Raw genomic sequence first — 13,001 nt, forward strand, 5'->3', positions numbered from 1 at the left:
GAGAATCACTACTTTTCACTAATAAGAAAAGTGGGCCAGGCACGGTGGCTCATGCCTGGAATCCCAGCACTTTGAGAGGCTGAGGTGGGCGGATCACCTGAGGTCAGGAGCTTGAGACCAGCCTGGCCAACATGGTGAAACTACCCGTCTCTACTAAAAATATAAAACTTAGCTGGGCCTGGTGGTGCACGCCTGTAATCCCAGCTGCTCAAGAAGCTGAGGCAGGAGAATCGCTTGAACCCATGAGGCGGAGGTTGCAGTGAGCTGAGATCACGCCATTGCACTCTAGGCCGGATGACAAAAGTGGAACTCTGTCTCAAAAAACCAAAACACAGAAAAGTAATAATTATTCATTCATTCACCAGCATTCCAGGGGCACCTCCTGGGTGCTGGTGCTGTGCTTGCTTTGGCAGGAAGAATAGAAGAACAGGGTATTCTTCCTGCCCTTGGGCCGCTCTTGGGAGTATCAGAGGAACCAAGTGAGATTGATAGGTGGGCTGGGAGGTGCTGAAACACATCAGACCCTTGATTTCCGAGAAGCAGCAGCGACTAACTCATGAGGAGAGCTGGGAAGAGTTCTCAGAGGTGTGCACTTTGAAACGGAGTCTTCCAAGTTTTTAAGGTTGAGAACAAAGAGAGGGTCCTTGGTGTGCAAACAAACATAGAGCGGTGAAAGGGAACCCCATAGTCTGCCTCACTGCAAAGCCCTGAGGGCTGGACATAGTCTCCCTTTGTAACAAGTAAAATAGATGAGCATTAAGTTCCCTGGAATCACGGAAATATTAATTTCTTCTTGAATCTCCTGAAAGATCCGTTTCTTCTGTCGGCACTAACAATAACATACGACGTGAAACGCCACCGGCTCTGGCACCGTGTCCAGCCCCATGAAGTCCAATTAGAAAACGAGCGTTGATTTCAGATTTATCAGATTCGAGTTTTGACTTGTGTCCAGGGGAAAACAGGGAGACAGTGTTATTCCAGGCTTGTATTTCACCTTCTGGAGGAAGGGAAGGAAAGACACACGTCGTTTTGATGGGATCCAGAGCCTGGCTTCGAGAGAGGCACCCTATTTTATAACAGAGCTGCTGTCTAGAAATAGTCCTGCCCTGTGGATGCTGTTTAGTTTCTGGCCGGACATGCCAGAGATGTGAAATAGAATGCAGTCACTGGGCCGACGGCAGCTTTTCCAAGGTGGGGGCGACCTGCCTGCCACAGGGCGAAATGGTCTTGGTGATGTGTGTATTCCCAAACTGGCATTTGGAGGCTAGGAGGGATGAACACTTAAGAAACTTGAAAATTAGCCACAGTCTGCACTTTGCCTAAGAGGAATGGTGACTGCCCTTCCTGGTACACATGAAGACAGGCCTGGAAGCATTCACGTTGGGGGCAGCTGGGATGACTTGGAGCTCTCCCCTTTCTTTGGACTATTGGGCCCCTCCTGGGCCTTCCTTCCAGACTGTTAATAACACATCAGTCCCCTCCCCACACCCCCACCCCTCCACAAGCAGTGCTGTGTGGTAGAGGGAGCACAGATTTGGGGATAGCATCCTAGTTCTCCCCTCCTTACGTTCTGAGGAATGTGGTACAATTTTCTGTTTTCCTTTTCTTTTCTTTTCTCCTTCCTTCCTTCCTTCCTTCCTTCCTTCCTTCCTTCCTTCCTTCCTTCCTTCCTTCCTTCCTTCCTTTTTCTTTCTTTCTTTTCTTTCTTTTTTTGATGATGTCTTGCTCTGTCACCCAGGCTGGAGTGCAGTGGCTTGATCTTGACTCACTGCAACCTCTGCCTCCTGGGTTCAAGTGATTCTCCTGCCTCAGCCTCCTGAGTAGCTGGGATCGCAGACACACACCACCACACCTGGCTAATTTTTGTATTTTTAGTAGAGACGGGATTTCATCATGTTGGCCAGGCTGGTCTTGAACGCCTGACCTCAGGTGATCTGCTCACCTTGGCCAAAGTGCTAGGATTACAGGCATAAGCCACTTCGCCTGGCAATTTTTGTACTTTTTAGTAGAGACAGGGTTCCGCCCCTGTTGACCAACCTCAAACGATCCATCCGCCTGCCTCAGCCTCCCATAGTGCTGGGATTACAGGTGTGAGCCATCACACCTAGCCGTGGTATGATTTTCTTAACCTCATTGAGTCCCTCATCATCACCCCATGGGGTGAGTGCCGAGAGAGGCAGGGTTGTGCTGGTTCAAATCCCGTTTCTGCCACTCAAGTCTGTTGCTTTCAGAAAATGATTTGACTCTGTAGCAGTGGCAGTATAGAAACAGGTACTGCTCTGTACGCTTTTCATGTCTTGATCTATTTGACCTTGGCAGCAACCTTGGTGGTGGGCAGGGTGCAGTGTGATTACTCAGTCAGTAGCAGCCTCCGCGATGGTCATTCTTTAGGACTATGACTACCGTGAGCTTTTCCAGTGAGGGGCTGAGACCCCGCTGATGCCTTAGAGGTGCTCATGGAGTAGGAAGTGGTATCAGTATTTATGGAGCTATGATTAAGCTCCTCTACGATGCTTGCGACTATGGTTGGAGGGACCTGGACCAGGCGGAAAAGGGACCAGGCGGAAATGGGACCAGGCAGAAATGGGACCAGGCAGAAATGGGCCCAGGCATTCTGCATGGTTAGGAGCCCAGCCTCAAGGTTCTCTAGAGCAGGCGTGGGACTTGCCCAAGGTCACACAGTGAATGGTGGTGGAATGAGGAGTAGCTTCGGGTCACCTTCCCCTGTCCCAGGTGGCGTTGGAAAGCAGAGGAAGTTTCTTTTGATCCACAGCCCCACGTTCCTTTTGTAAAAAGGTGATTTGGACAGACCCCCTCTGCATTCCTTCTTGGGATGGGGATTGGGGATTGTCACTGTGGAAGGCTGGGCTCCAGCCCTCCCAGTCCCCCACCCACTGTGGCACAAGCAGCCCCGAGGAAGCAAGCCCAGCCCAGAACCCAACTGCCTCCCGCACCATCTGAAACATGAAAATAATTTAATACTTGAAAACGCAGCCCTCATTATCTCTCCGAGAAACAGGATCTGTCTACAAACCTGAGAAGTTCAGATTACCAAGTTTCCAGGCTGTTTTACCAACCTCATCCAAAAACAATCCTGGTTTTATAACTCAATAAAAAAAGGGCCCGTGCTTTATTAAGCGAGTAGTGCAGGCAAGCGGAGGGGCAGACCAGGGAAAATGACCAGTCCCCAGGAGTGGGGTGGGGGGGGAGGGGAGGAGGCGAACGCCAGGCAGTGGGGCAGAAAGGAGACACTGCAGGCCAGAACCCTTGTCTGGGGAGAAAAATCTGCAGAAACACCTACTTCCACATGTTTGGTAGGGTTTACCCTCAGCACAGGCCTGAGGGGCAGCAGGTAACCCTCCTCTCTATTTGACAGATGGGAAAATCCAGACGGGGCAGGGGCAGGCACTGTTGTGCAGGCCTCTTGACCAAGGTGGGCAGTGGAGGCGACACTCACCTTGCCGGTGGTGCGGGGCTGCCTCCTCCTGGCAGGGGCGCCCACCTGCTCTCATTCACACACAGGTGCCCCATGGCTGCCCACCCGCTTCGCCTCCTCTGCTAGGGCAGCAAGTTTTTCTGCAGGTTTTCCATGGATTCCCCAGGTCTGGATCTGAGGAGGCCCCCAGCACCTCTGTCTCGCGCTTGGATGGTTTTTCCTGCAGGCCGATTCCCCTGGTGAGTGTGTGGGTGGTAGAATCTACAACTGTAGGAAGTGCAGCCTGCTGCTGCCTGTTTTCTCAGGGCATCGTGGGAAACGCCTCTTTCTCTTGCAGAGTTTGGTGAAGATTAAATGGGGCGAGTGTAGCAAGGGGAGGGTCTTCTACACTGGTGGTGAGTGTGGAAATTGGTTCTACCTCACCGACTTGGTGATTCAGATCAACAATAATGCTTATGCCTTTTGACTCAGCAATTCCACCTGCTGGATGGATCCTGGGGAGTACTTTGAACAAGTGGCAAAGATACATGAATGAGGAGGTTCGAGGCTGCCCTGTGTATAGGAGCGAAAAATGGCCAATTTACAGCCATTGAGAGAGATTCGGTTCAGCAAAGTACTCCTCTCCAATAGAATTAGCTGCACCCATTGAAGAGAACCAGGCAGATCTACATTCAGTGACTTGGAGTGAAGTCTAAATTTTTAAAAAAACATTCATACAGATGCAGGAGATTTTGAAGCGTTATGGAGGGTATTATTCAATGTCTGTAAAATCTTTATAATACACACTTTTGTATATATTTTTCTTGATATACATAGATAAATCTGGAGGTATACAACAAATGGTTAATTAACAGCATTTATTCCTTTGGTCCATAAGCATGTGGCACATATCTGCAGTGTGCTGAATTTGTTTTCTCAAGTTTGATCTTTTTTTTTTTTTTCTTGTTGAGACAGAGTCTCACTCTGTCGCCCAGGCTGGAGTGCAATGATGTGATCTTGGCTCACTGCAACCTCTGCCTCCCAAGTTCAAGAGATTCTCCTGCCTCGGCCTCCTGAGTAGCTGGGATTATAGGCGCACACCACCACGCCTGGGTAATTTTTATATTTTTAGTAGAGACAGGGTTTCACCATGTTGGTCAGGCTGGTTTCGAACTCCTGACCTTATGATCCACCTGCCTCAGCCTCTCAAAGTGCTGGGATTGCAGGCATGAGCCTGACTTGTTTTTAAACGTACCTGACTTTAATTTATAATCAAAATGAAAGGTATGCCACCCCGTAATCCCAGCACTTTGGGAGGCCCATGTGGAGGCTTACTTGAACCCAAGAGTTTGAGACTAGCCTGGCCAATATAGTGAGACTCCGTCTCTCCAAAAAAAAAAAAAAACAAAATTAGCCAGGTGTGGTTGCGCATGCCTGTAGTCCAGCTACTCAAGAGGCTGAGCCTAGGTGGTCGAGGCTATGGTGATCCATGATTGCACCACTGCACTCCAGCCTGAGCAACAGACCGAGACCTTGTCTCAAAAAAACAAAAAAACCACACACACCCCCCTAAAACAAAAGAAAGGTATCCCCGTTTGGAAAGAAAGAAAAAGAAAAACAAGAGAGAGATCAAAGAAAAAGCATTTAGAACAGTGACCATACATAGTAAGTGCTCAGTAAATAAAGTTCTGTTCACAGTCTCCTGAAACCATCACTATCAGCCAGCAACTTAGAAATGTATGTGTTTGTGTCATACTGAAAGTCCACAGGTTCAGCTCAGCACTACTTAGCCAAATTAAAATGGAAGTATATAGGCAAAGCAAACCCTACTGGCAAAAAATGAAAAGAGAAAACCTGACTATACAGGTATATCAAATCCGTATTACAGCATGCTGGTCTGGAACCCATAAATTGGAAACATGCCAAGTTGCCTTGTATTGGCCTAAAAATCAACACATTTTTAACACATTGAGTTGGAAGTCGAGCCATCTTCATGAAACTCCTGAGAATGAGGAGGTGCGCACCGCATTAGGGAGCTGGGTGAGCGAGCAGGCGGCTGCCGGATGCTCTCAGGCACATGTGTGGACTAGCACTTCAAGGCAAAGACATCACAAAAGACTTGCCTAGTACCAATTCCCTCCCCAATCATACGAGGCAAATGTCAAACAGATGTCCTCAAAGGGTGGAAAAATGACATGAAAGGCACATTTAGAATGTATAGAGCAGAAAAACCAAAAACCAGTGGAAATTAGGACTCCGATGAGCACAAAGCTTGCCATTAATGCATTTTTTTTGTTTCCACTATAGCACTTGCAAATTGATTTCCTGATCCCTGGGCACCCATCTGGAGATCTGCGGAGGGACATGGCCCTAGTTTGATAAAGTGATGGGTCTCAGCCAGGCATCTGTAGCCCTTCAGGGTCTGGCAGTAACCCCTTTGTCTAGCCCTGACACCCACCCAAGCACCCTCTAGCATCCCATCTTTGATCTCCACACAATATTTCCATCCTCAATTCTCTCCTTAAAATTGCCACCCTCGATGCACCGGCCTCCACTCTCAAACACTCCTGCCGTACATCCCTTCACCATCCAACACATCCCTTCACCATCCAACATTTCCATCCTCCACCCACCCGTTTGCCAACATGCTCTTTTTTAATCCCCCTACTACCCAACATTCCCATTCTGTTTTTTTTTTTTTTTTTGAGACATAGTCTCACTCTGTCACCCAGGCCGGCGTGCAGTGGCAAGATCTCGCCTCGCTACAACCTCTACCTCCTGGGTTCAAGCAATTCTCTTGCCTCAGCCTCCCGAATGGCTGGGATTACAGGCATGCGCCACCACGCTCGGCTAATTTTTGTATTTTTAGTAGAGACAGGGTTTTGCCATGTTGGCCAGGCCGGCCTTGAACCCCTGACCTCAGGTGATCCGCCTACCTCAGCCTCCCAAAGTGCTAGGATTACAGGCGTGAGCCACTGCACACGGCCACTTCCCATTTTTGATCCCCTTCTTCCCTCTCTCATGTTTCCATTGTTTTTTCTGTGCCCCTTCACTCTCATTTTTCCATCCCTGAACTTTCCATTCTCCCCTTCTCTTTAATGTTCCCATCCATTACAGCCCAGCCTTTAAGGTCCTGCAGGATGGGCCCTTCACATCCTGTTTTGTCCACGCTAAGTTACACTTATGCCCATTCCTGAATGCTCTGTGCATTTGCAATGTTGGGCCTTCTCTCTGGTACGCTCTCATTGGCTCTGACAACCCCTACTCCACCTTCACCACCCAGGAGAAAGCCGCCTCCTCCCAAGGGCTCTCTATTCCAGCACTGCCTGAAGCACGTTGCCTTCACCATCAGGTCTGGCTTCCTCAGACTGGAGCCCCTAGAGGCTGAGCCGGTAGTTATTTTAGCTTTGGCCAGATTCAGTGATGATTTTTGACAGGGGTTTCCTTCCTTTAAGGTACATAGGATGCATTTCATAGAATGAGTAGTGAATGAATGAATGAGACAGGTTCTCTTCCGGACATGCTTTCCATTCTCTCCCACCCCACAAAAGAACACCTTTCGGTGGCAGAGATAAAGGCATTGCACAAAGGGACAAACCATTATTTCCCTAGACCTACTATGTACCACCCTCTCCGCGGGCACTTAACAGACATTATCTTATTTGATTCTCCCATTATCGTTTTATAGATGTGAAAGTAGAGGCTCAGAGAGACAAAACGCTTTGAAGTCACACAGCTTTTTATCAGGACCCAGGACGCTGGGGTTGGGGCATGGAGGTGGGGAGAGTAGAACCCTGGGCTGGATGTGTCAGAAGTAGAAGCAAAGGATGGTCTGCAGGTTGGTGCTCAGGAGAAAGCCGGCTGACATGGAGTGATGTTCATTGTAAATTCATTATTGTTTTTGTGAGCAAATGCCTGCTTATCTCCCAAAACCGGGATTCCCGGAATCCTTGAATTTGATGTGATTTTCCTAGTAACAGCCTGATAATCTCCCAGTGAAGTTCTATCCCCACCAACACCCAAAGATGTAGGTCCCTGTTTCAGATGGGGAAACTGAGACATGAAAGAGTTAAATTCAACACTTCGGTTCCCCAGTGGCCATGGATGGTTAAGCCAGGATGTGGACCTGGGGCACCTGACTCCCAGCCCATCTGCCTCCAACTGTCCGGCACAGTCTTTATTTCTCTCGTCCAGTTTGGTGACCCTGGCCCTGGTCAAAGCTGGAAGTCACAGCTTGGTCTGATGGTTCATGTGATCCTTCCCTTGGAATGGGAATCAGATAGACCTGGGTTCAAATGCCCACCAGGGTCACAGCGTCTTTCAGATTTCAGTTGTCAGAAAGAGGATAAGCATGTGAACCAATGTATGCATCAACAGGATCATGGCAAGCAGCAATGCGTGCTACAAAGGCATTTTATCCCAAGCAACCCAAGCGATGACCTGATGAGTAGCAGGTGTCACCACCGTGCCTGCCAAGGGTCACCAGTGTGCCACTCTGCAAGACTAGCTCATAGGCAGGCTGATTCAAAAACCTGTCTTTGTGGATCGCTCTTCCAGGGCTTCTCCTGGCAAGTACTGTATCAGTGGTGTGTGTCCAGGAGAACGAACCACACGAGGCATTGCAGGGAGGGGACTGATGTGCAGAGTGACTCCCCAGGTGACGAAAGACCAAACAATGCTGAGCTCACCTAGAGGCCAACTCAGGAAGGGGTGGCCACAGAAGGGGAAGAAGACACAAGAGGACTGAGCACGGGGGTCTGTGAAGCCAGGAACTTGGAGGAGGGGCTTGTGGAGTTGGGGAGCCCCAAGATGGGGTGGGGCTATGTTGCTGAGGGGTAGAAATGAAAATGCCAGTGCTGTGGAATTGGGGTGAAGGACTAGTGCCAGGGGGTGCCAATAGGAGCAGTGGGCGGGGGGAAGGAGGCGGTGCTGCTCTCTTCCTCCTGCTGTCCACTCTCCTGCTAGTGCCCCCTGTTGGCAGATCACAGCAGGAAGCCAGCTGGCTCAGGGGTCTAGGGAATGACATTTGCAACCTCGGCCCCAGATGATGCAAAGTGCTTCGTACCTGATAGGCCCTCACTGAACAGTGGCTATTGTTCCTTTAAATTGAAAGGGGCCCATGTACTTTGGGAGGCCAAGGTGGGAGGATCATCTGAGGTCAGGGGTTCGAGACTAGCCCGGCCAACATGGCGAAACCCTGCCTCTACTAAAAACACAAAAATTAGCCGGGCATGGTGGCAGGTGCCTGTAATCCCAGCTACTTGTGAGGCTGAGGTAGGAGAATCGCTTGAACCTGGAAGGCAGAGGCTGCAGCAGTGAGCTGAGATGGCACCACCGCACTCCAGTCTGGGCGACAAGAGTGAGACTCCATCTCAAAAAAAAAAAAAAGAAAAAAAAAGGGGGGGCCCAAGTAAAGTAGCATGCTATGTACGGGATTTTATAGCTGGGAAAAGTTGCTTTGAGGGCACAGATGAATTTATCTCTTGTCCAGTGCTAGACTAGGACAAGAGGTAAGTTGATCTGTGCCCTCATTTACTTGATAATCAATTTGCCATGGGCTGCGCAACTCACTTAAATGTTTCTGGGCCTAAGATTACTCATCTGTGAAACGGGCTCAATAATACCAGCTGTCAAGGTTGCTGTGAAAAAAAGTGCTGAGACAAATTACAAGGGACACCCTTGTTACTGAGAACAATGACCACGAATGGGCTGTGGTTTTTGGCAACGTAAAGTGCAATGTAATTAATTAATTACCTAACAAACCTTTCATAGCACTTTCTATATGCCATCTTCTAAGTGCTTTCCCAGAACTGACTCACTGAACTCTCGTAACAGCCCTGAAGTAGGTATACTGCTGTTATGCCCATTTTCCGGGTGAGAAAACTGAGTGTATGAAACTTGCCCAAGTCCACATGGTAAGTAGAAGGCAGATTCAGGATTGCAACCAAGGATGCCTGGCTTCAGATCTCCCATTTTTAATATTTTTTTAACAGATTTTTTTTTTTTCAAAATAGAGTCTCGCTATGTTGGCCAGGTTGGTCTTGAATTCTTGGCCTCAAACAATCCTCCCTCCTTGGCCTCCCAAAGTGCTAATATTACAGGTGTGAGCCACTGCAAGTAGTCCAGAGTTCCTGTCTTTTTTATTTTTATTTATTTTTATTTTTTTTAGACAGAGCTTCGCTCTTGTTGTCCAGGCTTGGAGTGCAGTGGTGCGATCTCAGCTCTCTGCAACCTCCTGCCCCTGAGTTTAAGCGATTCTCCTGCCTCAACCTCCCTAGTAACTGGTATTATAGGCACATACCACCATGCCCAGCTAATTTTTGTATTTTTAGTAGAGATGGGGTTTTGCCATGTTGGTCAGGCTGGTCTCAAACTCCTGACCTCAGGGTATCCACCCACCTCGGTCTCCCAAAGTTCTGGGATTAGAGGCTTGAGCCACTGCGCCTGGCCCAGAGTTCCTGTCTTAACCATGATGACATGCTCTGAAGAACAGGGACAATGGGGCTCAACACTTCTGTGTAGCAGGATTTGGGGGGTAGTTGGGCTGGAAGCATGGTGTTTGCAGGGGCTTGGACCTTCCTTTGTATCACTTTAAAAAGACTGTGAAAGGTCCATACCGAAGAGTGGAGGCATCAGCAGGGGCGTCTAAGGGAGACTCTGGCTAGTTCTTGCCACCCACTTCCACTCGGTGTTAGTGCTAATGAAGGGTCTGGAGGAAGGGGCTAGAAGGGACAACTCAGGGAAAAGAGCTCTATGGAGGGATCTCGGTATCCCTTCCCCTGCTCAGTGGGGCCCACAGACCAGCAGCAGCAGCCTCACCCAGAGGCTTGGAAAGAATGCGGGATCTCAGACCCTGGACCAGACCCATTGCCTTGGGTCTGCCCTAGACCATGGTCCCAGGGGATGGATTGCACCCTGGGATGGGGAACGGCTGTCCTGCAGTGAGTACATGAGTGCCTGGTGGGTGGGGGTGGGGGGTGGGGGTGGGAGGTGCAGGGCAGTGTCTCAAGTTGAGTCTGGGAGAAGGTGATCTCTGCTTTTGTACCACCTCCTTGGAGAGGACTTCTCTGACCACCTTCTTCAAGGCCCACCCTCCTTTTATTTCCTTCTTTTCACTTCTTGTGCACACACACACACTCGCTCACTCACTCACCCTGTGAGGGCAGGGACATTGATTGACAACTTTGTTCAGCATGGACTCCCCAGGTTCTAACACAATGTAGAATGCAGTGAAATCCTTGATGTTATTTTTTTATTTTTATCTTTAAATGTTTTTGAAACAGAGTGTCTATCACCCAGGCTGGAGTGCAGGGGTGCGATCTCAGCTCACTGCAACCTCTGCCACTCGGGTTTAAGAGATTCTCGTGCCTCAGTCTCCTGAGTAACTGGGACTACAGGGATGCACCGACACACCTGGCCAATTTTTGTATTTTTAGTAGAGATGGGGTTTTGCCATGTTGGCCAGGCTGGTTTCGAACTCCTGGCCTAAAGTAATTTGCCCGCCTCGGCCTCCCAAAGTGCTGGGATTACAGATGTGAGCCACTGTACCTGGCCAAAATCCTTGATTAAATGTAAACTTTGGAATACATCAGAAATTTCTCCTTTGAGTTTGATGTGTCCTGGGCAGGGGCCCTGGTGATTGGCAGGACCCAGGAATTTGGATGCAGCCGGAAGGAAATGCTGGGAAAACGTATCTGAGCTGGAGTTGCTCAAGATGGCACCAATGGGCAAAAGTAGAAAGAAAAAAGAAATGCAAGTCCCTCTGAGGCTTGGTGGCATCAAGGAAAGGGGTCACAGGCCTACGTTCTAGGGTGCCACTTCCTTGCTGGGTGATCTGGAGCAATTGACTTAATCTGTCTGAGCCTCAGTCCTGGAAAGCGGAGATGATCACTTTCTGCTAGCATTTCTCTTTTGTTTCCCTTATCACCTACATTCAGATTCAGTTTCAAATAACATTTATTAAGTGCCTACTGCAGAATGTGTCCTGACTTAGATGCTGGGAGGATAGGGAGGAGTGGAACCAGATTGTGGCCTCAGGGAAGAAGTAGGTGAGTAGTAGAGGGAGGGGTAAAGTTGTGAAGCTGGTTTAAGATCTCACAGCAAGGTCATGGAGGACTTCCTGGAGGAGTGACCCATGCAGTTGAGTAAGCATTAGGCAGGATAATTGAGGGAACTGAGATCGGTGTAGTTGATGATGATGATAGTTGTTGATTAGAGAGCTAAACTTTACAGAATTCCTACTGTGTGCCAGGCAGCCAGGGCCAAGCACTTCATTATGTTATCTCATGTAAGCATACAACAACCCTAGAGGTTGGCACTGTTTTATCACCATTTATAGGTAAGGAGTTTTGTTTGTTTGTTTGTTTGTTTGTTTTGAGACGGAGTCTCGCTCTGTTGCCCAGGCTGGAGTGCAATAGCATGATCCCAGCTCACTGCAACCTCCGCCTCCCAGGTTCAAGTGATTCTCCTGCCTCAGCCTCCCAAGTAGCTGGAATTGCAGGTACCTGCCACCACGTCCGGCTAATTTTTGTATTTTTTGTACAGACGGGGTTTCATCATGTTGGCCAGGCTGGTCTTGAACTCCTGACCTCAGGTGATCCACCCACCTCGGCCTTCCAAAATGCTGAGATTACAGGTGTGAGTGATCCCGCCCAGCCTAGATAAGGGAATTAAAGCACAGATAGGTTAAGTAAAATGTTCAGGGCCACATAGCTAATTACAATAACCACAGGTATCATTCATCACATGCTTTTAATACACCAATTACAGGGTTAACTATTTCCAGCTCTTACATCATTTAATATTTGGCACCAGCCCCATGAGGTAGGTGCTGTCACTGGTCTTCGTTTATGATTCTTCTTTTTTTCTGAGACACGATCTCACTCTGTCACCCAGGCTGGAGTGCAGTGGCCCAATCCCAGCTCATTGCAGCCTTAACCTCCTGTGCTCTAGCGATCCTCTCACCTCAGCCCCTTGAGTAGCTGAGACCACAGGCACGCACTACCACATTTGGATAATTTTTAAATTTTTTTGTAGAGGCAGGGATCTCACTATGTTACCCAGACTGGTCTTAAACTCCTGAACTCAAGCAGTCCTCCAGCCTGGGCCTCCCAAATTGTTAAGATTATAGGCGTGAGCCACTGTACCCTACCAATCCTTTTTTTTTAAACGCAGTGGGAAAACGACATTGAAAAGTACAATGCTTCTCCATGATCACACAGCTAATGAGCAGGGAAGACAGAATTCAACGCAAGGTTCTATTGCCTAGAGCCACTGGCATTAATCACACTGCCATGCTCTGTTGGGACATCTGACTCTGTGCAGGGCACCTTCCCTGGACAGCACCCTACAGGCACAAGGTAGGTGCCCACTCATCTAAGAACCATTTATGAAGCGTCCGCTATGGGGAAACTGAGGGCAGCTTCCCTACTGTTCCCTCCTCACTGCACTGACTCTGCCATCTCTGGTGGACTGATTGACTTTCTTTCTCTTTCTTTCTTTCTTTCTTTCTTTCTTTCTTTCTTTCTTTCTTTCTTTCTTTCTTTCTTTCTTTCTTTCTTTCTTTCTTTCTTTCTTTCCTTCCTTC

This window comes from Mandrillus leucophaeus, unplaced genomic scaffold (genome assembly GCF_000951045.1).
Source record: "Mandrillus leucophaeus isolate KB7577 unplaced genomic scaffold, Mleu.le_1.0 Scaffold4, whole genome shotgun sequence".
Classification (NCBI taxonomy): Eukaryota; Metazoa; Chordata; class Mammalia; order Primates; family Cercopithecidae; genus Mandrillus; species Mandrillus leucophaeus.